We start from the raw sequence: 27042 nt of genomic DNA on the forward strand, positions 1-27042 counted from the left end.
CTCTGAAGCCTCACCTGACCCGAGTTTCCTTCATAGCACTTATTTTCACAATTTGCTCATGAACATGTACCTCAGTGCGCTTGTGTTCTACCCTCCACACAGGAAGGAAAGGAACTTTCTTGTGTTTGCTGATATATTCCCAGCACCTACAATGCCATAGACAATTCTACAGTGAGTGAATGGATGAATGGATGGATGGATGGATGGATGGATGGATGGATGGATGGATGGATGGATGAACAAACCACACCTCCCAAGATCCCATCATGGATGAGTTGGGTTTTGTGGACACCTTCTTGCCTCTCATCAAAGTGAGATGCTCAGGTGAATGGGTGTGGAGCCATGCTAGGTGATGCCATGTTCACTCTCTCCTCTGCCATCATGGTGCATCTGAATGCCAAGCAGCACTCCTCTCTCTTTTATTATTCTTTCCTCTGTTGCTGCTTCATCATTATCACCATGACTGTCATCATTGTTTGTTTTTAATTGAAATAGAATGAGTATCACTTTTCTCTCTCTTTCCTCTCTTTAGCTTCTCCCAGCTACCATTTTTTTTAAATCCTTCCAATGTCCTCTATTAAAGTGATAGCCCCTTTTTGATTATTGTTATATGCATGTATATGTATGCTATATACTGTCTTAACTTAAAAAATACCTGTGACTAACTAAACTAGTACCTAATGGAACTATAAGTTTGATTGAGTGTAAGTTTGCATTTCTTAATCATCCTTAATCATAGTAGCTTTCAAAAGAACTAGACCTGCACATTACATTTTAAAGAATTACATAGATACAATACCTTAAAAAGAGTTGATACATAGAATGTTATAACCAAAACATAGCTTCATTATGCATCACTATACAAAGATCTATACCATCTTAACCAATTATAACCTTAAATTTGTATCAATATACAAAGATCTATAAGAGTAGATCCAATAAGCGATCCTTTTTTCTTATTGTTCCTAGATTATTTCTATATCCTCCTTTTTGGTCTAAATAAAAAGGAAAGATAGAGTAAAACTATTTACAAAAATTAAGCAATTTTTGCTAAACTTTTCAGAATGTCAAGCTTGGTTGTATTTGGCAATCTTAGGATTAAGTATTTTTAAATTCAAAGTTCTGTAAAATGTTCATGCTAGTCTCATATGAGCTCAGCAATTTGAACGTCTTATGCAGTCTGTAGTCTGAAGCTGATCTTTGGGTGGTTTTTGTCAGCTTAGTGGCAATTCTAATCAGGCAGAACAAAACAGTCAACTCAAAGGTATCCCCTGTTTGTACAGAACTCGGCAACAGAAGCATAGAACAGGTTTTTCCAGTGGTTGGTGTTGTAGTAATCAATCGAAAGGTGTTGAACTATATATTATTTATTATTTGCCCTAAGATTATGATAGTATTACTATTTTTAAAAATTTATTTATTTTATTAATTACTGTTTATTCACTTTGTATCCCAACTGTAGCCCCCTTCTTCCTCCCCTCCCAATCCTACCCTCCCTCCTTCTTCTCCACTCATGCCCCTCCCCTAGTTCACTGATGGGGGAGGTGCTCTTCCCCTTCCATCTGATCCCAGTCTATCAGGTCTCATTAGTATGGACTGCATTGTCTTCCTCTGTGGCCTGGTAAGGCTGCTCCTGACTCAGGGGGAGGTGATTAAAGAGCCAGCCACTGAGTTCATGTCAGAGACAGTGGGTTGCTAAGGAACCCACTTGGAGACTGAGCTGCCATGGGCTACATCTGTGCAGGGGTTCTAGGTTATATCCATGAATGGTCCTTGGTTGGAGGATCAGTCTCTATAAAGACCACTGTACTCAGATTGTTTTTTTCTCTCTTTGTGGAGCTCCTGTCCCCTCCAGGTCTTTCTATCTCCCCCTTCTTTCATAAGATTCCCTGCACTCTGCCCAAAGTTTGGCTCTGAGTCTCAGCCTCTGCTTTGATACTCTGCTGGGTAGAGTCTTTCAAGGGGCCCTCTGTGGTAGGCTCCTGTCCTGTTCCCTGTTTTCTACCTCTTCTGGTGTCCATTCCGTTTGCCTTTCTGAATGAGGATTGATCATCTTACCCAGGGTCCTCCTTCATGATTAGCTGCTCAAGTATACAACAAGGACATTTGCTCAACCATATTTGTTGTAGTTTTATTTGTAATAGCCAGAAGCTGGAAACAACCCAGATATCCCTCAGTTGAAAAATGGATACAGAAATTGTGGTACATTTACATAATGGAACACTACCCAGCAATTAAAAACAAGGAAATCATGAAATTTGCAGGCAAATGGTGGGAACTAGAAAAGATCATCCTGAGTGAGGTATCCCAGAAGCAGAAAGACACACATGGTATATATTCACTTATAAGTGGATATCAGACATATAATATAAGATAATCATACTAAAATCTGTACATCTTAAGTGTGACTTTAATACCAAGCAACAAAAAAATATCCTTTTTATTTAAGAAAAAAATCTTTAGTCTTTATATGTTAGTTTGTGTTAGTTTGAACTAAATGATCAAGCTGTTGGATTAATGATCACCTCTTTAAAGAGATATCTCTCTTGTTCAAATATAATCTTTATCAATCTTGATGGCATCCCATAGCTTTTCTTCTTCTGTAGAAACAAAGACAAAAACCTCTTCCACAACATAGCACATATCCTGGTTTCCATTCTGGGATCAACACATCTTTAAAATGTACAGGCTGATATAATTCAGCATTTTTTTTCCCTATTAGTCAATGTCTGTCTCTGCAGCTCTTTCTTTGTAATTAGCTTTAAAAAAATTTAAGTTAATAAAGTACTGTGTAATCTATCTCTCAGGGGCTTTATTATCTCTTTTGGTTTATTAAGCATATCCATTAAAGTGCAATTAGATCTTTCTATAACTGCGTGTCCTACAGGATTGTGTTGTATATCTGTGATATGCTTTATGTTGTAGTATGCAAAAACCTGTTTCATTTTACTAGAGACACATGTTAGAACATTGTCAGTCTTAATTTGTACAGGCATCCCCATAATAGCCATAACTTCTAATAAATGTGTAATTATAGAATTAGCCTTTTCAGAACTTAAAGCAGTTGCCCACTGGAATTCTAAATGTGTACCTATGTTATGGTGCACATACTTTAATTTTCCAAACTCTGCAAAATAAAACACATCCATTTGCCAAATTTCTTTGGGTACCCTTTGGGTTACTTCCTTCAGATAATGGAGTTTAGATATACAAATTAACAAGCAGGTCATTGCCTTATAATTTCCTTAGCTTGTTGCATCTTCCTTGAAATCTTTGCTGGTAACATGGTGTCTTTAAAGGAATGCAGAAGCTTCTAAAACATTTCCTATTAACAGCTGATCAATTCAATCATTGCTTTTTGCCAGGAGGCCTGAGAGACCCACAGGAGATTTGATATATGTTATATACAATGGATGATTTCTATTTCTAATTACCTGTTGTAGTTGAATAAATAGAGAAGTGAATTCTGAACCATCTGGAATAAGCTCAGCAGTTTCAATATGTAAAACAACTCTTTCTGCATATTGGGTATCAGTAGCTATATTAAGAGATTCAAGAAATCACATAATATCCTAAGAATGGTATACAGCTCGGATTTTTTAACTGAATCAGAAGGACTCTGAGCCACTTTACTTAAATTTCCTCACCTAACAACCTGCCTTTTCTGGTTAATTTGCATCAGTGTAAAATGTAGGCGCTCCAGAAACTGACACCCCTTTTACTATACAAGGGAGAATCCAATTAGTTCTTTTTATAAATCAAAGTCTCTTGCTTTTACAGTATTTGTTAATTTCCCCCAAAAGATTACCGAACCCTCTTTGCCAATGTCCATAATAGGCAATTTCAGCATTAGTTAAAGGTGCCACCATTTCTGCTGGGTTTATTCCTGCTAATTGATGAAGTCTCGTTTTTCTTTTCAGAATTAATTCAGAAATCTTTTCTACACAGGTCTTCAATTTTTTTACTCTGTTTATATGCTAAAAAAAAGTCATTCTAAGATATTATCTTCTCTCTGCATACTAATTCCAGTGGGAGAATAAGTAAAAGGCAAAATAATCAAAATACCATCAAGCTTTGGATCCAAGAGATCCACATGTGTGTCCTGTTGTTTCTTTTCTACCAGAGCCAATTCTCTCTCAGCTTCAGGTGATAATTTTCCTGGCCTATTTAAGTCCTTATCACCTTGTCAGGTTTGAAATAAATTAGTCAACTCTCAGTAATTAACCCAAGTGTGGGCTGTAGCCATTTAATATCTCTCAGCAATTTTTAAAACTCATTAAAAGTTTGTACTTGATCTTTCCTGATTTGTACTTCCTGTAATCAAATTTTTGGTAAACCTATCTTATATCCTAGATAACTGAGAAATATCCCCTTTGTTTTTTTTCAGTAGCAATTTCCCCAGCACAGCAAAATTATCTTTACTTTATCAAACATTTTTGGTATCTGCATCTGAATCAGCCAGTAAGATATCCATATAATGTTAAATTTTAAATTGAGGAAACTGTTTACAAATAATTTCTAATTGCTGTTGTACAAAATATTGGCATAAGGTAGGACTGTTTATCATTTCTTGTGGTATGACCTTCCAGTGATACCTCTTTATAGAACCTCTATTATTATACATTGGCACTGAGAAAGCTAACATTTCTCTATCATGCTCATGCAAAGAGATTGTAAAAAAAATTTTTTTTTAAATCAGTCACTATCAAAGGCCATGACTTAGGCAATAATGAAGGCAACTGGATTCCAGGCTGTACAGGGCCCATTGGCTGAATCATCTTATTTATAGCTCTTGAATCTGTTAACATCCTCCAGTTATCTGATTTCTTTTTTTATAACAAATAGAGGGGGATTCCATGAGCTGGTAGATTCCTCAATGTGTTGAGTATTTTAGCTGCTCCTTTACCAGCTGTTCTAGCATCTGTAACTTCTTTATAGATAAAAGTAGGGCGTTTATCCACTCATATGGGTTTGTCAGTGAGTCATTTTAAACGTAGGGCATTCGGTACCTTTGAAAGACCAACACTTGTCATGTCCTGCTTGTTGACAACCTGGACAGTCTGTAACTGTTCTCAATAATACACATTAATATTTTTATCAGATGCATTCTTTATTTTACAGCTTGTTTCTGAGATTGGAGGAATGTTTATCTGTGTTTTCCACTGCTGTAACAAATCATGTCCCCATAAATCGATGGTGATTTTTGCCACATATGGCTTTAATTTTCTTGTTTGTCTTTCTGACCCTACACACTTGACCCATCTTGCATTTGTTTTACCTGAGATAACATTCCAATCTCTAGAAGCTGAATAGGCCAATCTGGATGCCAAGATTTTGGAAAAATTATTGTTACATCTGCTCCTGTACCTACTAAACCTTCAATTCCAATGCCATTTATTTTTATTTTTAGCTTGGGTCTCTGATCATTTATAGCAGTTTGCCAATGTATTTGCTTTGTGGTCTCTCTTGGTTTTTTGTTTTGTTTTGTTTTATCTATTGAAGCTGTTCTGTCCTTGATTACAGCCAGAGCAATGTTTTTAACAATAGGAATTAAATCTTTTAATTGCTCTGTGATAGAGTTTCTCATGTGCTAACAGGAAACAATTGAATCAAATATGAGTTAGGATCTGAATCAGGCTCCCTTGGGCATTTCTCAAAGGCAAAGGGTTACCTTGCCTAACTGTTATGGTTGATCTGCATTCCCTAGTCCAATGCTAGCCCTTGCCATACCTTCTGTATACTCAAGAATGCTGGAGTCTTCTTTTTGGATTATCTCTGTAAAAAGCATTGTTTCTAGGAACTCCTTGCCTACAGTCTCTTTTCAAATGGCCTTACTTACCACAGTTGAAATATGTGTCATTTTTATTTCTCCTAAGTCTTTTAGAAATTACTTCTCCTATCAGATTAGCATAATAAACATGAGATCCAATATCAGTCATATCTCTAATCCATTCCTGTATTGATGCTGATCTTCCCTTTAAAGGTCTAATCACTCTTTTGCACTCTGAATTAGCATTTTCATAAGCCAAAGATTCTTTGATTCTTTGGCTTTTCTGACTTCTGAATCTGATATTATTCTATATATAGCAAAAAAAAAACTCTGCAAAAAAAATCTGTGAAGGCTTCTTTTGGGCCTGTACAATTTTAGTAAATGACTCAGACCTCTTTCCTGATTCTTCAGTATTTTCCCAAACATTTAAAGCTGCTAGATGACATAGTTTCAAGGTGAAATCATCAAACTCAAATTGCTTTTGTAAATCAGCATATTGACCTTCATCTAACAACTGATCCTGGGAATATCAATACCACTGGCCTAATTTTGTTGTTCTGTAGCCTTTGCTTCCTCCTTCCACCATGATTGCCAGTGTAATTGAGGACCAGGCTTCAATATTGCTGTTGCCAAATCTTTCCAGTCTTGAGGGATAATCCTGTTCTGAGTTGACCATGAATTTAGATCTGTTTCGCATAGGATGAATGCATGCCATAGGAGACAACTGCTTCCTTAAATAGCCTCAAATCTAATATGTCTATAGGATGCCATTTAAACTCATAATAACCTTGGGGTCCTTATTGTCTCCTTGTAGATTTTGTACAGTAACTGGATAAACTAAAGCTGGTTTTCTAACAACCTTAGGCCACCCCCTTCCAGTTTCATTACGGTATGGCATGGTAGGCTCTTGTTTAAATTTCTCTGTATCTGTCAGAGAATTTTCTTTATTCTCATGTATGTCTTTCTAAGGCTTGTCTAAATTCTTCTGCCTGTATCTGACTATTTTTCTTAGGTCTTTCTAAGGGTTGTTATTGTGGATTTTTTGGTTTATGATATGTAAACATGTTTTTTGTTAAAATATTAAGTTGGGAATTTTAGTTTGTCCACACTCATGCAGAGTGTGGTCTTTGTCAGGTGGAATTAGTTGAATTCTGAAGACTTTGAGGGGTACAAATATGACAGCCCAGAGGAAGAAGGAGCAGCTATTTGGAAGAGGACTGCTTGCTGCTGGTTCATCCTGCTGCTGCATTTGCTGTTTGCTGATTTGCTGGTTACCTGGACGTCTGGATTTCTCGATGACTGATATTGGTATTGACCCGGAAGAATCTTACAAACCTAGCAATTGGGAGTAGCAGAGAGAACCCCCATTCCCTGCCCCCACTGACCTTTTTTTTTCCTCCTACTCAATGTTGAGGGTTTGGAAGGGAGGTAGAAGCATCTAATAACCCTAAATAAAGTAGGTTTGTTAAAAAATCAAGGCCAACAGATTGTCTAAATTCCTGTCTGTGTCTTGAATATTTTCCTTCTAAAGCTTGTCTCTCTTTTGTTTGTTTGTTTATTACAACTTATTCACTTTGTATCCCATCTGTAACCCCCTTTCGACTCTCCTCCCAGTCCCATTCTCCCTCCTTCTTCTCCCCCTATGCTTCTCCCCTAGTCCACTGATAGGGGAGGTTCTCCCCCTCCCTCTTATATCTGACCCTAGCCTATCAGGACTGGCTTCTGTGGCCTAGCAAGGCTGCACCCCCCATTGGGGAGTGATCAAATTGCTAGCCACTGAGTTCATGCCAGAGATAACCCCTGCTCCCCTTGCTAGGGAACCCACTTGGAGACTGAGTCTATGGGCTACATCTGAGCAGGGGTTTTAGGACCTCTCACTCGTGGTCCTTGGTTAGGGTATTAGTCTCTGCAGGGCTCCCTTGGCTCAGGGTTTTTGTTTGTTTGTTTGTTTTGGGGGGGGTTGTTTGTTTGTTTGTTTTTTGGCTCTGTTGTTCTCCTGTGTAGCTCCTGTCCCCTCCAGGTCTTTCTATCTCTCTCTTCTTTCATAAGATTCCCTGCACTCTGCCCAAAGTTTAGCTATGAGTCTCAGAATCTGCTTCAATACCCCAGTCAGTAGAGTCTTTCATCTTTTTATACTTTTCTTTTTCCTGTATCTCTTTTTTTCCTTGAGTGGGTGCAGAAAGCCATTATGGCTATTAAGAATAAAGTATAAAATACCAAAATGGTAATAATCGTACTTTGTATTGAGCCAATTTCAGTTAAGTTACTTAGCTTTTTATTTACTGTTTCTATTTTTAAGCCCACTTGGAGTAGCACTGAACAGGGTTCTAAAGCCTTCTATGATAGTATTTCCCATCCTTAACTCTCTCCTTGAGGACTTCCCAGATGACTTACCAAATCTGATGTCTTCTCAGTTTGTCTGTAGCTGCAGTGATCTCTCTCTCTGTGGGGTTGTGCACTACATTGGGCACCAAAATGTTGTTTTAAAAAATTAAAATCCCAACTGTTCTATTTTACAAATGATGACTCGGGAGCCAGAGGCTGAGGTAAAAACCTGCTAGCCCAGAGATGCATAGAAAGTACCCAACTTACCTTTCTTCTCAGCTCATGTCCTGAAAGAAAAAACCTGAAAGGCTTCCTAGCTCAGTTAATAGCCCAGGAGGAAAAGGCCAAAGTCCCAAAGCCAAAGGCTTGCTAGCTCAAAGTGCAAAAAGCCCTGGAAGCCTGAAAAGCCAGGGTGCTAGCAAGCTGAGGCTCCTTCTGCTTCTACACATTATCTTAAATATCCCTCAACTCAAAGTCCTCCCTACTCTTTAATCTCTGTCAGCTGGTTTCTTGCTCTGCCTCTTGACTAAGTGTTAACTTTATTAAATCCTGTGTACAGAAAGCTCTTGGGTTAAAAGGTTTATTCTAGGGATGTCTGAACTACACCATAATCACCTATTTACAATAAACAGAAAGTTCTTGGGTTAAAGATGTGTGATAGGACTCAAATACACCAAAAAAGAAACAGGGTTTTAAAGTTCAAACTTTTGGGGTTCACAATGGGGTCAAATATCCTGCAACAATGCCAAGCCCTTGAAAAAGGCATTTAATGGGAACCAACCCCAGATGGTTGGTTTAATTAAAAGATATAAAGTTCTTCTCAAACAACTCTTTTGCAAACTCCAACAAATAAGCTTCCTAACAAGTTTCTGTTTTGTCCCAGGTCTTATATTTAAACATTTTGCAGCTTGTTCCCATAAGGCTGGAGGCTAGTTTCAGGGCATACGTTTTCCTGGGACTCAGTAAGCATAGACTGTCCCACAGGCCAGGTAGTGCTAACCAGATAATAGGACTTGTTTCAAACTAAGCTTCCAGCAGAGAAAGAAGTAAAGTCCCAAGCCCTGTCAGTCACAGCTGTGAGCTATTATTCTGAAAAATGTTCATTTGGGCATTTTTCTTGGTTTACAATCTGTAAACCCACATGTGGTACCCACTTAAAAAGAATACCCTAACGTCACCTCCCAGACAACAACCCCAACAAATGTATTAGTCCCTAAGGTTCATCCCCACCTCTCTCACACACACTCTTGATCAGATGGTTTGACTACTGAGGTCTTTGGACTTTATCAGCTCCAGTGGGCACCTGCTTCTTGCTTAAATCCATGAGCAATAGACAGCTTCTACTTCAGACATTCTTCTTGGCCGACTTCCCTGTCACATGCAAGTCTAACTCTCCTGCCTCCTGGACACTTCTAGAGACTGGTTATCTTTTTACCTGTCCATTCTCAAAAACAGAGATCCCCAAATTTAGAAAAAAAAATTGCATTTCTATTAAAATCAGAAACTCAAAAATACAAATATTTTTCTATGACTCAACATTGCTTTATTAGTTTTAGTCCATACAATTAAAGTGAGACCACCAGTATAAATATGGGTAAACAGCAAAATTAAAAATTTTAGTTTAAAGGACTAATTTCCCCAAACAATTAAGGAGTTTCACTATGGACACAAGTCTCCTCATCCACAGATCTGACATGATGACATCAATTATATAGAACTGTCACGAGGATTAAATGTGTGGAGAACACTTATTCCATTGTTCGTTAGGTTTTCCATCAACACCAAAGCTTATTGTTGAAGGAATCATATGAAATTATTGGATACAAAATAAAATACAGAAGTTCATAGTTTTAATAAATAGACATTTAAATCTCAAGAAAATTAAATTTTATTTTTTAATAAAGACCAAAACTGCAAAAATCCCAAACAACAACAATAACAAAAAAATCTCACAAGAAAGAGAAAAAGACAAATCCGGAGATGGTGGTGCACATCTATAATGCCAGCATTTGGCAGGCTGAGACAGAAGATTAACATGAGTTCCAGATCAACCTGGTCTATATAATGAGTACCAGGTCTGGCAGAGTAAAAGATCTAAGAAGAAAAGCTATAAGGTCATTTGGGACTATGATGTAAATTGATATTTGCTAACTATGCTGGCACGTGCTTGTAACCTTAGCCCATGGGAAAGTAAGGCAGAAGAGATAAATAAACAAATTTCCATTAGAGTTTTACAATATCATTATAATGCCAGTCTTTCCTAGGTTAATGGATTTATTTAACTAAAATTGCAACCGGAATTCTGGTTTGGTATTTGTATACTGACTATAATCATTTATAAGTATCAGCAGGAGAAGAGCTAAGAATTGTCAGTGGACTTTTACTAACAGGTGAAAAATAAATAAGTGATTTTCATTTTTAGCTGTGACCTGAACATGGTGAAGAACTCCAGAGAAGACCTGAAAGATCAGAGCACATGGAGAAAAAGAGGCACTTGATGGTTAGCTCTAAGTTTTTCTTTAGTGCTTTTCTCCCTGAATCATTTGCAGATTGACTGTATTTGCCTGGAAGAGAAACAGAAAGTAGTGTCTGAAACTAAAGATGAAATAGAAAATTGAGAACTCTAATACAAATTGGGTGATTAGGAACAAATAGGCCAATCCTCCCTCAGCCAAGAACTCAGTCTAAAACAATGTCAAATACATACTGAATTAAAAGAATGTGTTTTATTGTAATAGTCTATTTAAAAGGAAAGTAATTTCTTTCTATAAAAGCTCACAATATCCAGACTCAAGTAAATTCTATAAGCTTTCACAGATAATGAATGGTAACACTCCATTAAAAAAAAACACAGGCATTCAGGAAATAAGAAACAACAACAATGCACACACACACCTCTCAGAACACAAACAAACACATACCACCACACATACATAGACACATCCGTACACACATACTCACACACCACACCACACACACCACAGAAAGACAGAGATAACTAGAAGAGGTATTCAAAGCAAGAGATGAATAAAAACAAAAATGCAAGAAACATGACAAAACAAGGCCATTTTATCCCTGTAAATGACCATAGCTCCTCAACCACTGAACTCAAAGATACCAAAACAGGTAAATGCTGGGTGAGTTTTCTGGTAAATATGATCTGTGACCTGAAAAACAGTATGATAAAGATGAATGTTATCAACATGAAGGAAAAACTCAGAAAAGTGGATGAGAAAAAGCATCAGTCTGGATAAAAAATAAAGTCAGCAATACCAGTGAACACTTCAGCAAGGAAATTGAGATTTTTGGAAAAAAAAATAATAGAAATGTGGAAATGAAAAGCACAATGGATCAAATATGAAACACAAGGAGAAGTAACATCCTCAGACTGGACTGAGCAGGGAAGAGAGCAAACATGGATAACAAAAATGACAAAATACTTTATTCACATATCAATAAGGAAAAAATCACTATAACCATAAAAGTCAAGAATTCTGGGACATGATCAAAAGACAAAAATTAAGAATCCATGAATTAGAAGAAAGAGCTAGGCTTAAAATTAAAGGCAGCACAAATTTCCCTAAATCTAGATAAAAAAGAAATATTCAAGCATATAACCAAAATTAATGAAATTAAAGATGGAAAAAGTTACTATAGCTCCCAGTGTAATGAGAATTGTTACAGTATACTTTGAAAACTTATATTGCAAAACATCTGAAAAATATTGAAGAAATGGATAAATTCCTAGACAAATGCTACCAATTCACAAATATAAACAGTCTGAACAGATACATAACAATAAATGAATTTGAGACAGTGACAAAATGTTTCCCAGCAAAGAAAAGGCAAGAACCAAATGGACTCACTGTCAAAGTCTCTCAAACCTCAAAGGTAGAGCTAGCATACCTGCTTGTCAAAAATGTTAATATAAAAGGAAAGAAAGGCATGTAATCAAATGCATGCCACACAGCCAACCTTGTCTCAAAACTCAGGGAGGAAAAGGACACATGGAGAAAGGAAACTGTATGCCAATTTCCCATTTGCTGCTAAATTCCTGAAAATTCAATTCAAGAGCACATTAAGTGGGTAGAGAATGCAACTCAGTTCATAGAATTCTTGTAGAGTTGGCATGCATAAAGCCATATATTCAGTCTCTAGCACCACAAACTGGGTGTGCCGATGCATAAATCTTGCAACAGTAGAAGGATTCTACTCCTGTTCAAGGCTACCTTTGGCTATGGGGTGAGTTCAAAGCCATCCTTGACTATGGAGTGAGTTCAAGGCCAGCCTGAGATATATGAGATCCTGTCTTTAAAAAATAGAAGAAAAAAGGAAAAACATAAAGAGAAGAACATATTTAAAAGAATGTCTACCTTGACTAGTTATTTTCATTCTAGGATTTATGAAAGGTGGGTTCAATGTATGCAAATCAATAAATGAAATTCATCACAGAAATAGACACAAGGGACAGCAATCACATGATCATCCAACCAGTGCTGACAAAGTTAAATGTCCCTTCATGACAGAAACCTTGAAAAAAATTGAAATAGAAGGAATATACCTCAACATAATAAAGGCTGTACATGACAAACCTACAGTCAACATTATACTAAGTGGAGAAAAACTGGGAGCATTTAGAAAAGGAACAAGGCAATATATCTATTTTCAGATGACATGATCCTGAGGTGAAATGATCCTAAAGACACCATTGGATAACTTTTAGGCCTAATGAGCACTTTCAGCAGAGTAGGGGGTTATAAAATCAGCATATAAAAATCAGTAACTTTTATACCAATAACAAGCCTGCTGGTAAATAAATTTAGGGGAAAATGTGATTCAGAATAGTTTTTAAAAACTGGTAATAAACATAACCAAGGAAGTGGAAAACCTCTCCTTACATTGAAAAGTTTAGATATTGAAGAAAGTTGCTAAAAGAAAGACCTCCCCTGTTTATGGATGAGTAGGATTGATATTTTAAGAAAATAGTTGTATTACTGGGAGCAGTCTGTATATTCAATGCAGTTCTTAAAATCTTCATAGAAATGGGGGAGTTCTAAAATTCATATGTAAACACAAAAGACTCTGAATGGCCAATGCTAGAGGTATCAGAGTGTCTGTTACCAAATTATGGTTTAGAGCCATTGGAACAAAACCAGCATGGCACCATCACAAAAGCAGACATGTAGATGAATAAAATAGATAGGACCCAAAGGTAAACCCACACAGTTATAGACAACAAATCTTTAACAAAGCTGCCAGAAACATGAATGAGGAAAGGATAATCTCTTCAACAGATGGCACTGGAAAAACTAGATTTCTATATGTAGAAGAATCAAAATGGATTAAAGGCCTTCACGTAGGTCCTGAAACTTTGAATCTGCTAGGAGAAAACACAGAACAATAGTTCAAGATATAGGCATTTCTAAAATAGATTCCAAAATAGCAATTTCAATATTCCAATAGGAATCCAATGAATGCCAATATCGTGGAATAATCCACAGACTGACAGTAAAGATGGAGTGAGATTTAAATGCTACTGCACAGCAGAGGAACTCATCAGTGGATAAGAGACAGCCTACAGAATGGGAAAAATGTTTTCCAACTATACATCCGACAGGGGATTCATGCAGAGGGTCTATAAAGAATACCAAAGTGCCAAACCATTCAAATGACACATAGGTTAATAGACCAAAATACTTGGAAAAAAAAGTATCTCAAACAAAAAAAACAATAACAACAAAAATAAAAACAAATGGGGGCCTGAGGAGCCAGCTGAGAAGTTAAGGCTGCTTTTCCTAAGGGAGGAAAAAAATGTTTGATTCCCAGCATCTGCATGGTGGTTTACAACCATTTATAACTCCAGATCTGACACCCTCTTCTTGCCTCTATGGTTATTGGGGACATGTGGAATCTGCAGGTAAAACACACATACACATAAAATAATTTAAAAAAAAGAAAAGAAATGCTATTGAGAATGTGTGGCAAAGGGACTCTCATTCACTGCAGGTTGTGGGGCCCAGGAGCCATGTGACCAGGGGAGCCAGCCTGGAGTAAGAGTGAGGTTGAGGCAGGTTCAAACTCCAATAAATCTCATCTTGAAACCAGCAGGAATAGGACCATTCTCCCTGCCCTGGGCCTGCTTGTCCCAGTACATGCAATGTTACAACTCCCCCTGCCACCCTTAAAGTGTTCGATTAGCCTAGAGGCCAGGTTACAGGTTAAACAGGGTTATGCTGTATAGCCCAGGCTAGCTTCTCACTCTTATCTATTGGGATGTGCATGGTGGCACTCTTTTTAAATCTCATCACTTGGGAGGCAGAGGCAGGCAGATCTTTGAGAGTTCAAGGCCAGCATGGTCCTCATAACAAGCTCCAGACAGTAAAGATGGCATGAGACACTATCTCAAAACCAAAGAAAGAAACAAACATAAATAAACAAAAACAAAAGTAAACTTACTTCGTCAAGACTTTGTAAATTCTTCCAAAGCATGAAGAAGAAGGGGGTATTTGCAACTCTCAGTCCGCAGAGACATCCGCAGGTGACCTGGATCCAAATGGTCTCAGTTCATGGGTTGTCCCCTCTCGCCCAGGAAGCCTCAATGTCGATGTTCAGGCTTCAGCTACCCCTCCACTCACCAATCGGAGCTTTGGATCCTGTGCCCCTCAGATATGGTGCGCACTGGATCCTCAACATAAAATTAGACACACTAAATCTGTTAGAAGAAAATGTGAGGAAAAGCCTTGAACTCATTGGCACAGGAGACAACTTCCTGAACAGAACACCAACAGCACAGGCTCTAATATCAATAATCAATAAATGGGACCTCATGAAATGGAAAAGTTTTTGTAAAGCAAAGGACACTGTCATCGAAACAAAATGACAGTCTACAGACTGGAAAAGGATCTTTACCAACCTTATATCTGACAGAGGGCTGATATCCAGAATATATAAAGAACTCAGAAAGCTAAACAGTGATAAATCAAGTAATCCAATTAAAAATGGGATACAGAACTAAACAGAGAACTCTCTGTAGAGGAATATCGAATGGCAGAGAAACATTTAAAGAAATGCTCAATGTCCTTAGCCTTCAGTGAAATGCAAATCAAAACAACCCTGAGATTTTACCTTACACCATCAGAATGGCTAAAATAAAAAACTGAAGTGACAACACATGCTGGAGAGGATGTGGAGAAAGGTGAACCCTTCTTCACTGCTGGTGGGAATGTAAACTTGTAGAACCACTTTGGAAATCAATCTGGCACTTTCTCAGACAATTAGGAATAGTGTTTCCTCAAGATCCAGCTATACCACTCCTAGGCATATATCCAAAAGATGCTCAAGTATACAACAAGGACATTTGCTCAACCATATTTGTTGTAGCTTTATTTGTAATAGCCAGAATCTGGAAACAACCCAGATGTCCCTCAACTGAGGAATGGGTACAGAAATTGTGGTACATTTACACAGTGGAATACTACTCAGCAATTAAAAACAAGGAAATCATGAAATCTGCAGGTAAATGGTGGGAACTAGAAAAGATCATCCTGAGTGAGGTATCCCAGAAGCAGAAAGATACACCTGGCATATATTTACTTATAGGTGGATATTAGACATATAATATAGGATAAACATACTAAAATCTGCACACCTAAAGAAACTAAGCAAGAAGGAGGACCCTGGGTAAGATGATCAATCTTCATTCAGAAAAGCAAATGGGATAGACACTGGAAGAGGGTGAAAGCAAGGAACAAGACAGGAGCCTACCACACAGAGCCTCTGAAAGACTCTACCTAGTAGGATATTAAGCAGATGCTGAGACTTATAGCCAAACTTTGGGCAGAATGCAGGGAATCTTATGAAAGAAGGGGGAGATAGACCTGGAAGGGTCTGGAGTTCCACAAGGAGAACAACAGAACCAAAAAATTCTGAGCCTAGGGGTCTTTTCTGAGACTGATACTCTAACCAAGGATCATGCATGGTGATAACCTAGAACCCCTGCACAGAGGCAGCAGCAAGGGAAACAGGGAACTGTCTCTGACATGAACTCAGTGGCTGGCTCTTTGATCACCTCCCCCTGAGGGGGTGCAGTCTTACCATGCTCCAGAGTAAGACTATGAAAGATAGTCCTGATGAGACCTGATAGGCTAGGGTCAGATGGAAGGGGAGGAGGTCTGCCCTTATCAGTGGACTGAGTAAGGGGCATGGGAGGAGAAGAGGGAGGGAGAGAAGGTGGGATTGGGAGGGGATGAGGGTGGGGCTACAGCTAGGATACAAAGTGAATATATTGTTATAAATTAAAAAATTATATTAAAAAATAAAAAAGAAAGAAACAGATTTCTGCTGTGTCTGCTTCTACTCAGCATATTTTAAATTCTAACCAGTGGTGTGTGGGGGGGGGGAATAAAAGATTCAAAAGAAATAAACCTGTAAGCACAGTTGCATGCAAAGAAAAAAATATGAGAACAAAACACTTACAAATATTTATATCATTAAAAGTAAAATTAATATCAACATAAACCAGCTCTCTAACAAAGATGGATTTTATTTGCACTGTACAAAAACAGTTTAGCATAGACTTTTGTTTAACCAGAAATACAAGGAACATAGAATTTATTTGGCATCATAAAACTGAAGTATCTTAGGTTGAGCCTAAGCAAACACGTGTACCACCTGGGCATCCGGATTTTAAAACATAGCTCAGAGCGAACGGATAGACTTCCCATGTTCCTATGCTAGAAGAGCCATTACAATAGAGACGCCAACGCCCTCCAAATTGATCTACAGATTTAATTTAATTTTAGCTAATTCCCAGTAGACATTCTTCTGAAGACTGAGTAGATTCGAAAGCATATGTGCAACCCAGTTGCTCATGAGCAAGAACACAGCCAACGCTATTCCTGCTGTACTGGACATGAATATTTTATGATAAATTTTAGTGAGCTAAACAGTATGCTATGGTTATAAAAGCAGAAGATAAGCCAGTAAAACAATCCACGACAGAAACATATACATGAATATTTGACTTATATCAAAGTGGACACTGCAGGTGAAATGGATGCTTTTCAATAAACTATCTATTTGTACATTTGTACAGGTGGGAAAGACAGCATTCTACTCCACATTAAATACAAAACTGAAGGATAAAAACTGTACTCAGCACATTAGCCCACTTAACAAGCATTTTTGGTATAAACACTGCAGCAGAGTTGAGATCTAAATTGTATGAGTCCTGAACCACCACAGAACTATATCTTCACAACCTCAGATACACAAACGGCAACCATAAAGCACTGAAAATAAGAAAGAAAAGTGTAATTTGTTCAGAAATTACAAACATAACGTGGAAAATGAAAAGGCATCAGGCTGTGAGGAGGTGTCTGCAAAGTGTACACACTGTGGCAAGAAGGCTCATCCAGAGGGCTGGGAATGTGGCTCAGTGGGTAGTCTCTTCTGCAAAGAAAAATCAGAAGTCTGACCCAGAATGTGCAAAAACTCAACATACTGCACCAAGGAAGACACAGACCGGTTCATAGGAAATGAAGCCACAGACTCGGCAACATACTTAAAAAATAATACACAAAGGCCAGTTCATATGCAAAAACATTTTCAGTTCAATCGTCATTAGGGTAATGTAAAACTAAATCCATAGAATAAGGGTAAGTCTCCACCCACCAGAGTGGCAAAAACTAAATAGACTGTCAGAGTCAGGGGTGGGACAAAGAAATGCGGGAGATTCAGAATACGAACTAGGATAAACAGAAAAATTGCCACCGTCAGTGACTGAGGCTTACCCACCTACCCTGTACACCAGAGACTCTATCCTTAGGTGTGTCTGTGAACCAGCTGACGCAAGCACAAGTGGGTATATAAACCTGGACAGCGGTATTATACGAGATAGTTTAAAAAAAAAATGACACTAACCTGGAAACCAGATATGACGAAGAGTGATGTAAAACACTATAAAGATTCGGTGAGAGGAAGATGAAGCCCCTCTGGTGCTTTACTGCACAATGGGGCGACCACAGGGAACAATAATGGATAATGGCTATGTGCCTTGGACCGCCAAATCACTGAATGGGAGAAGTGTTAATGTTCCCACCACAAGGAAATAGTGGATGTTTGGAGTGATGGATATGATAATTAGCCTGAACCGATCTTTTCGTAACATATCCACATATTAAGTCAACATATTTATACATAGTAATACATGGCCATCTGTAAGCTAAAGACTGAGACTTAAAGCATGTGTTCCTTGGACATGGAGACTGTAGAGCAAAGAAGATGAACTGCTTCCGTACACAACACTGGTTAAACCTCACAAAAGCCGTACTGAGACCGCTAGCCCATTTTATATACACCTCTTTACATAAATCTCAAAATTCACATTAGGCCAATGTGTGGAAGCTGGAGAGAAGGCCCAGGGGTGCTCCAGCAGAGGATCAGGGTTTGGGGGTGGGGTTTCCAGCCCCCACATGGGGGCTTACAAGCATCCTTAACTGCAGTTTCAGGAATCTGGTGTCCTCTTCCGGCCTCTTTGTGCACTGCATTGCATGTGCGCAAAAAGAAAGAAAAAAAAATCAAAAAGACTAATGTTGAGTTTCAGAAGTCAGGACAGAAGCCAGGTGATACTAGCACATGCCTTTAAATCCAGCACTCCAGAGGTAGACACATGCAGATTGCTGGGTTCAAAACCAATGCAGTCTATAGAGTGAGTTCCAGGACAGCCAGAGCTACCCAGAGAAACCCTATTTGGAAAACAAAACAGAAAAAAAAAAAAAAAAGTCAGAAGAGGAGAGAAGAAGAGGCAAAAAGAGGGAGGGGCAAGAGAGGGGGTACATGGGTAATATTTGTTGCTTTGGGTGTTCGCTAGACACTGCAACTGTACTTACTTTGTGAAAATTCTCTGAATGCCTTTTAAAGTTGAAGACAATTTTGTTAAAGAACGTAACAGGAAACAGTGAAGAGACTTCTTTAACAATTCAAGTTATAGTAAAATTAAAATTAATGTAACCAATAGGAAAGGATTATGTCACCCTAAATTGCCTATTAAGCTCGTTTCTTCCCTGGAGGGAAGGGCGTCGCTAGAACTTGCCTTAGGGAAGACTGCGCACAGTTTTGTGCATATGCGTGGCCATGCATGCTCTAGCACTCTAGAAAAATAGCTGCAGGGGCCCATTTTTTCCTTCTTCCATGTGGGTCCTGGGAGTTGAGCTCAGGTTGTCAGGCTTGGAGCAATTGTCTTTATTAGAGGAACCATCTCACTGCCCCAGTTTACCTGCTTTTTTTTTAAAAAAAATATTTTATTTTATTCATTTTTTTTTTTTGTCAGATTGTGAAACTCAAGGCCTGAGGAATGCCTTGGCTACCTAGGAGATGCGACATGGCAGCCTAAAGAGCCTAGGACAGTAGAGCAGAAAGGTCTGATTATTGAGAAATGCCAGAGGCCCCACTTGTGAAGTTCTGGGACATGATAGTAAGTAATGCACCATTACTATGAACCCATATAGGCCAGGTAGGTAGGTAAGGCCAGGCCAGGCCAGGCCAGGCCAGGGTGGCCCAGGTAGGTGGGTAGGACCTTTTATCTATCCCCTCCACCTCATTGCTTGCTGCCCAGCCCAGGAGAAGAAGGACATTATGCTACAGACACACAAAAAAATAAAATAATAAAATAATAAAAAAGAAAATCAATCCGAATACTTACATTCTGTTAGTGTTGTGCTGTGGATAAGTGTCTGTCAAATGGCCATGGGTTAAAAGCTTTGTCACCACCCTGTGGTGCTTTTGGGAGGTATTGGGATCTCTAGGAGGTTCTGTCTCATAGAAGGACGTGAAATCAATGGGAGCATCTCTTTGAAGGAATTATTGGGGCCCTGGGGTCTTCCTCTTTCCCTCGGCTTCCCAATTGCCATTTACCATGCACAGCAGTTGAAAATTCTCCTCTTCCTTCTGGATCACTGTGATGTATTGTACAGCACCGCTTCAGAAAATAGAGATAAGCAGCCATGGAATAGAAGCCTCTGAAATCATGAACCAAAATAAATATTTTTTTTATTATTAAGTTGATTGTCTCAGGTATTTCATTGCAGCAACATACATTGACTAGCACATGCTGGTCATTTTTCTCACACTCCCTTGAGGCTACAAGCTCAAGGTCAAGTTATTAGCACATTTGGTTTCTATCTCCCTAGCCTGCCGATGGCTGCCCTCCTGGTGTCCTCATAAGGTCCCTCTGTCTTTAGGTCTGTGCCCTAATCTCTTCCTATCGACACTTGTCATATTGGATTGAAGCTTACCTAACTACCCTGTTTCAGGTTGATCACTCTATTTTTCAAATTATCAAACTCACTCTGTGTGTGTGTGTGTGTGTGTGTGTGTGTGTGTGTGTGTGTGTGTGTACGTGCAGTATGCAAACATGTGTGCATAGAGACCAGAGTTAGATGTCAGGTGTCTACCTCAGTTGCTCTGTCTTATTTGAGACAGGGCCTCTCACAGAACCTGTAGCTTGAGGCCAGCTGGTCATCCACCTGTCCCTGCCTCCCCAGGGCTGGGATTACAAGTTATGTACGGCAGCAGAAGATTTTACATGGATGCTGTCAGTCAAACTCACTCTTACCTAAGCAAGCACTTCACAAACTGAGCCATCTCAGCCCTCTAAATGGTCACATTCTAAGTAAGGTAGTGATGGTTAAGGCTTTAATGTGAACTTTGAGGGACACAAGCAAGACTCATAAGAGTCTGACTTTTCCCCGTTAAGATCTATGACTGGAGAGGGTCTCTTAACCCTCTTGCTGAATAGGAGGTTCACAAGGCTCCTGAGGCTGACAGTAGAGAGCTTGCATGCTTACTATCCTATGATAATCCCCTTCAGTTTTAGCACAATCGGGGATGAATGATGAAACAGTGACAGAAGTCGAAAGCAGACTCTCATCAAATTTAATATTTTCCACAAAATGTGAGATCATTCAGAGGTCAGAGAAGTCTGAGACATCACTGGCCACATGGAAGAGGTCTGTTGAACTTAAGAGAGGGGAAAGGCAGGGTTGAGAGAGAAAGACATGGAGAACTTTTTAAAAAATCACTTCCATTTAGAAACTACTTTATAGACTGCCCAACAGGTGGCCATAAGTCTCAGCATCTGCTTTGATAGTCTGTAGGGCAGAGCCTTTCAAAGGCCCTCTGTGGCAGGCTCCTAACTTGTTTCCTGTTTCCTTCTCCTTCTGATGTCCACCCTCTTAGCATTTCTGAATGGGGATTGAGCCTTTTAGCCAGAGTCCTCCCTCTTGATTAGTTTCTTTAGGTGTACAGATTTTAATAGGTTTATCCTATATTACATGTCTATATGAGTGAGTATATACTGTGTGTGTCTTTCTGCTTCTGGGATACCTCACTCAGGATGATCTTTTCCAGTTCCCACCATTTACCTGCAAATTTTATGACTTCCTTGTTTTTCATTGCTGAGTAATATTCCATTCTGTAGATGTACCACAATTTCTGTATCCATTCTTCAGTTGAGGGGCATCTGGGTTGTTTCCAGCTTCTGGCTATTACAAATAAAGCTGCTACAAACATGGTTGAGCAAATGCCCTTGTTGTGTACTTGAGCCTCTTTTGGATATATGCCTAGGAGTGGTGGGCAGAGTGCATGGAATCTTATGAAAGAAGTGGGAAATAGTAAGATATGGAGAGGACAGGAGCTCCACAAGGAGAGCAACAGAACCAGAAAATTTGAACACAGGGAACTTCCCAGAGACTCATATTCCAACCAAGGACTATTCATGGGGATAACCTAGAACCCCTGCACAGATGTAGCATATAGCAGTTCAGTGTCCAAGTTGGTTCCATAGTAATGGGAACAGGACTGCCTCTGACATAAACTGATTGGCCTGCTCTTTGATCACCTCCCCCTGAGGGGGTAGCAGCCTTACCAGGCCACAGAAGATGACAATGTAGCCACTCCTAATGAGATCTGATAGACTAGGATCAGAAGGAAGGAGAGAGGGACCTCCCCTATCAGTGGACTTGGGGAGGGGCATGTGTGAAGAAGGGGGAGGGAAGGTAGGATTAGGATGGGAGGAAGGAGGGATTAAGAGGGGATACAAAGTAAATAAAGTGTAATTAATAAAAGTTAAAAAAATAAAAAAGAACTAAAAAAAAGAAACTACTTTATAATCAAATAGAATCTCACAGAATCCTCACAGCTCCATTTAACAGGTGTTCTGATGATGACTATTAATATTTTCACTGTGCTGATGCGGATGTTAAGGCCCAGAGTGTGAGGCTAGCCTTTATCACTTTAGCCTATCTCCTAGAAACCACACAAGTTAACTCTGTCTTGAGCAGTGGTTTATAATGCATTGGCGTCTCCCTTCTCTCCTACTGTGCTGTTCAACAATGCCTTGACTGGGATTAGAGGACACTGTGCTTCCTGCCAGGGGTTAGTTGTGTTTGTTTGTTTGCTTTAAGCCAAAATTAGTATTATTCTTAATGTTTCTGGTGATGTGATTTTGGAGAATGATTAGTATTCATTGGAGACACAGTCACTGTTGATTACCATCTTGACAGGATCTGGAGTCACCTAGGAAATAAGCTTCTAGGCACACCTGTGAGGGATTGCCTATATTAGGTCAGCCTTTGAGCTTTCCAGTGAGGGATCATCTTGATATGTTTATTGATTGGGAAGATCCACCCTACTATGAGGTTGCACCATTCCCTAGGCTCGGGTCCTGAACTACATAAAAAGGAGGAAGCTAACTGAGTATGAATACTCGTCACTCTCTGCTTCCTGATTGCAAGGACAGATGTCTAGCTCTCAAGCTCCTGCCAGTATGACTTCCAGTCATGATGGACGGGCTGTACAGTGGAACAGTTAGCTAAAATAAAGCCTCCTTTCCTAAAGCTGCTTTTGTCAGGGTGTTTTATCACAGTAGGGGGAAAAGTAACTGAGGCAAATATCAACAGGTAAATAAATATAACAGGGAAGACGCTGAAACAAAATTATAAACAGGTCAGTGATCAGTAGAATGAAGAAGATCTCTATTCTGATTTGGTTGTTGCTTTGCTTTACTTGTATGCTTTTTTTTTCTTTTTTTTTACAAAACTCATCATGCTAGTCAGTGCGGTATTGCTATACATGTCTAAGATAGAGAAAATGTCTGTTCTGGAAGCTCTAACCCATGACTATGGGCTATAGAGGCTTAGCGTCTGCTAAGGCAGCAGCATGTCATGGCCAGAGTACATGGCAGAGAAAAAATGTTTTGCCTCATTGCCAGGAAATACAAGACAAAAAAGGAGAGACATAACCCCACAGCCCTGTATGTGCATGTGTGTGTATGTGTATGTTTACATGCATGGAAAGGTCAGAGGTTGCTGTGGGTTATCTTCTGCTACTGCTCTCTAGCTTATTTTTTCAGGACAAGGTCTCTCATAAACCTGAAGCTAGCCTATTTGATTAGCCTGGCTGGCCAATGCATTTCCCCACGCTTCTTGTCTCTACCCCCTGCTCACTTTCAGCACTAAGATTTCAGACACGTGAAACCATACCTGGCTTTTTACATTGGTTCTGGGGGATCCAAACTCAGATCTTCATGATTCCATGGCAAGTACTTTACCATCTGAACCATCTACCCAGCCTTCCTCTCCCAGTTGTTTCTGAGAGTCCATCTCTAATGACCTAAAAACTTCCCACTAAGCCTCAATCCCATAGCACCTCTCAATAACACCTTAGAAGCAAGTTTTTATTTTGCAGCATCATAGAACATTCAAACTGCCACAAGAAACATCAACCCCCGCGCTTAAAAGAAGTTGTTTGAGTGTATGTAAGCTATACCTCAATAAAGTTTATCTTAAAAAAAAAAAACACACACACATACTAGAAACCCTACCACCAAGAACAGTCACTTAATTTTTTTTTTAATGTTGTCAAGGCATAGCCACACTCTCATGCTCTCTCTCTCTCTTTTCTCTCTTTCTTCCTCTTTCCCTCCTTCCCTCCCTCCTCCCTCTCCTGCTTTTTTCTCATTCTCATACATCATGGGAGCCTTTCCATGTCAATACACAGAATGCTGCAGCAGCATTTTATGCCTCTGAACTCACAGCATCAGTAGCTATCAGCACAAACATTTCAGCTTGGAGGGTACAGGCCCCCCCCTCCACTCTCAAATACATTATATAGTACTGTGTCACTACAGTGTGATTTATTACCCCAATTTCAATGAAAAATTTGACAGAGGGCTAATATCCAGTATATATAAAGAACTCAAGAAGTTAAATAGTAACAAATCAAGTAATCCAATTAAAAAATGGGGTACAGAGCTAAACAGAGAATTCTCAACAGAGAAATATCAAATGGCCGAAAAATACTTAAAGAAATGTTCAAGATCCTTAGTCATCAGGGAAATGCAAATCAAAATGACCCTGAGATTTCACCTTACACCCATCAGAGTGGCTAAGATCAAAAGCTCAAATGACAACATATGCTGGAGAGGTTGTAGAGAAAGGGAAACCCTCCTCCACTGCTGGTGGGAATGTAAAATGGTACAACCACTCTGGAAATCAATCTGGCACTTTCTCAGACAATTAGGAATAGCGCTTCCTCAAGATCCAGCTATACTACTCCTAGGCATATATCCAAAAGAAGCTCAAATACACAACAAGGACATTTGCTCAACCATGTTTGTAGCAGCTTTATTTGTAATAGCCAGAAACTGGAAACAACCCAGATGCCCCTCAGTGGAGGAATGGATGCACAAATTGTGGTATATATACACAATGAAATATTACTCAGCAATGAAAAACAAGGAAATCATGAAATTTACAGGTAAATGGTGGGAACTGGAAAAGAGCATCCTGAGTGAGCTGTCCCAGAAGCAGAAAGACACACACGGTATATACTCACTCATAAGTGGATATTAGACATGTAATATAGGATAAACCTATTAAAATCTGTACACCTAAAGAAATTAATCAAGAGGGAGGACTCTGGCTAAAAGGCTCGATCCCCATTCAGAAATGCTGAGGATGGACATCAGAAGAAGGGGAAAACAAGGAACAGGACAGGAGCCTGCTACAGAGGGCCTTTGAAAGGCTCTGCCCTACAGACTATCAAAGCAGATGCTGAGACTTATGGACAACCTTTGGGCAGAGTGCAGGGAATCTTATGAAAGAAGTGGGAAATAGTAAGACCTGGATAGGACAGGAGCTCCACAAAGACAACTACAGAACCAAAAAATCTGGGCACAGGGGTCTTTTCTGAAACTGATACTCCAACCAAGGACCATGCTTGGAGACAACCTAGAACCCCTACACAGATGTAGACTATGGCAGTTCCGTGTCCAAATGGGTTCCATAGTAATTACAACAGGGAATGTCTCTGACATGAACTCAGTGGCTGGCTCTTTGATCACCTCCCATGAAGGGGGGAGCAACCTTACCAGGCCACAGAGGAAGACAATGCAGCCACTCCTGATGAGACCTGATAGACTAGGATCAGAAGGAAGCAGAGGAAGGCCTCCCCTATTGGTGGACTGGGGGAGGGGCATGCATATAGAAGAGGGGGGGAGGGGGGGACTGGGAGGGGAGAAGGGAGGTATTCAGGGGGGGATACAAAGTGAATAAAGTGTAATTAATAAAAATTGAAAAATAAAAAAGGAAAAAACTTCAGGTGATTTCAGTTTGTTGGTGTTATTACCTACCACTATTAAATCCTTACACACATCTCTTTATTTACACCCTCAGTTGTTACCATGTTACAGGAAAATTAATTAGTCACGGAGGCTCTCTCTTTTGTAAGGGATTTGAGGCATCTCTAAAAATTACCTTTCCTAAAAGCTATCCCTATTTACACACAGTCCATTCCTCTCTCTCTTGTCTGCAGTCCCTTCAGCATCCTGCTACCCCATGCAGACAAGAACAAGGCAAATCCTGCTGCCTGGTATACATGAAACCTCACAGCTTCAGAAGCCACTGAAACCCTACAAAGCCAGAATCTGAGCCCAAATTCAAGGCCCATAAAGTGTCTGAAAGCCCTTCTGACAGTACATGCAGAGGCCAAATTCAAAACCGGATCACCTCCTGACTTGCTAAAGGAACACTGAACTGAGGGCCCAAAAAGAGTGTATTTCCTTCCATGCTCAGTGTGACTCTTATACTCACTTAACTGCTTTGGAACGAACCTTGATGGAGAGGTTCTTCTCCCTTGCGGCAGGGATCTAGAAGTCGTATGTGCCATTTGAGGTGTCACACTTGCTGCTTGTCAGCCGGACTCCACCTGGTTCCCCTCATTCCCAGCCCTGGACTCTGCTGCATGTAACCTCGGGACTGCGCTGCTTAACTTCTTCAAGACAAAAGGTCAACAGAAAAGCGGAAGTCGTGATCGCGTTTGTTCCATAGACTCCTGTGAGGATGGTATCAAATAATGCAACCAAATTCACTGGCGACAGCCCTGGCCCTGCTCAGGAGATGACGCTTTGTGGTTCCCCCTGATACGTGGCTTCAAGGCAGCAGAAGCTTCGCAGCCTCTGTCCCATCTAACACTGGTGTCTATACAAGCGGCTAACCACCGCTCTCATTTCACAGCTGCCTGATGATGACACCGATAAACTGAGGAGCACACAGTCCCATTCTTAGGCGTGGTCTGCCCGCTCCTCCTGCCACCAGGACCACGCCTGACAAATATAGCAGAAATTACAGGCGTCTGATTTAAGGCTGTGTGTGTACATTACTCTCGAGCCAAGCCCCAAACTCTAGTTCTGTTGCTGCTTCAAAGGACCATCTCTGTTTCAGTCTCCACGCCCAGAGTAAGCAGCAATTTGAAAGGCAACCCCCTTTTAATTTTAGCCTAAAAAAAAAAAAAAAAGCCAACATAGCAGCGCTCACCCAAGAATCTATCACAACGATGTTGTTTGACTTGGGTTGAGAAAATGACAGGCTGAGTTCTGCACCAAGAAGAGA

The 27042-nt window shown here is 39.7% G+C and overlaps 1 long non-coding RNA gene across 1 annotated transcript; it reads right to left on the minus strand.

The window, feature by feature from the left end:
- Positions 1 to 16623: 16623 nt before the first annotated feature.
- On the minus strand, positions 16624 to 27014 carry LOC129667705 (uncharacterized). Its single transcript, XR_008718796.1, has 4 exons — positions 26968 to 27014; positions 26265 to 26425; positions 20009 to 20112; positions 16624 to 18840 (listed from the first exon to the last, which is right to left on the minus strand). It is a non-coding gene; the product is annotated as an uncharacterized LOC129667705 (long non-coding RNA).
- Between the last annotated feature and the right edge of the window lie 28 nt (positions 27015 to 27042).

This window comes from Psammomys obesus, unplaced genomic scaffold, assembly GCF_907164565.1.
Source record: "Psammomys obesus unplaced genomic scaffold, mPsaObe1.curated_primary_1811, whole genome shotgun sequence".
Taxonomy (NCBI): Eukaryota; Metazoa; Chordata; class Mammalia; order Rodentia; family Muridae; genus Psammomys; species Psammomys obesus.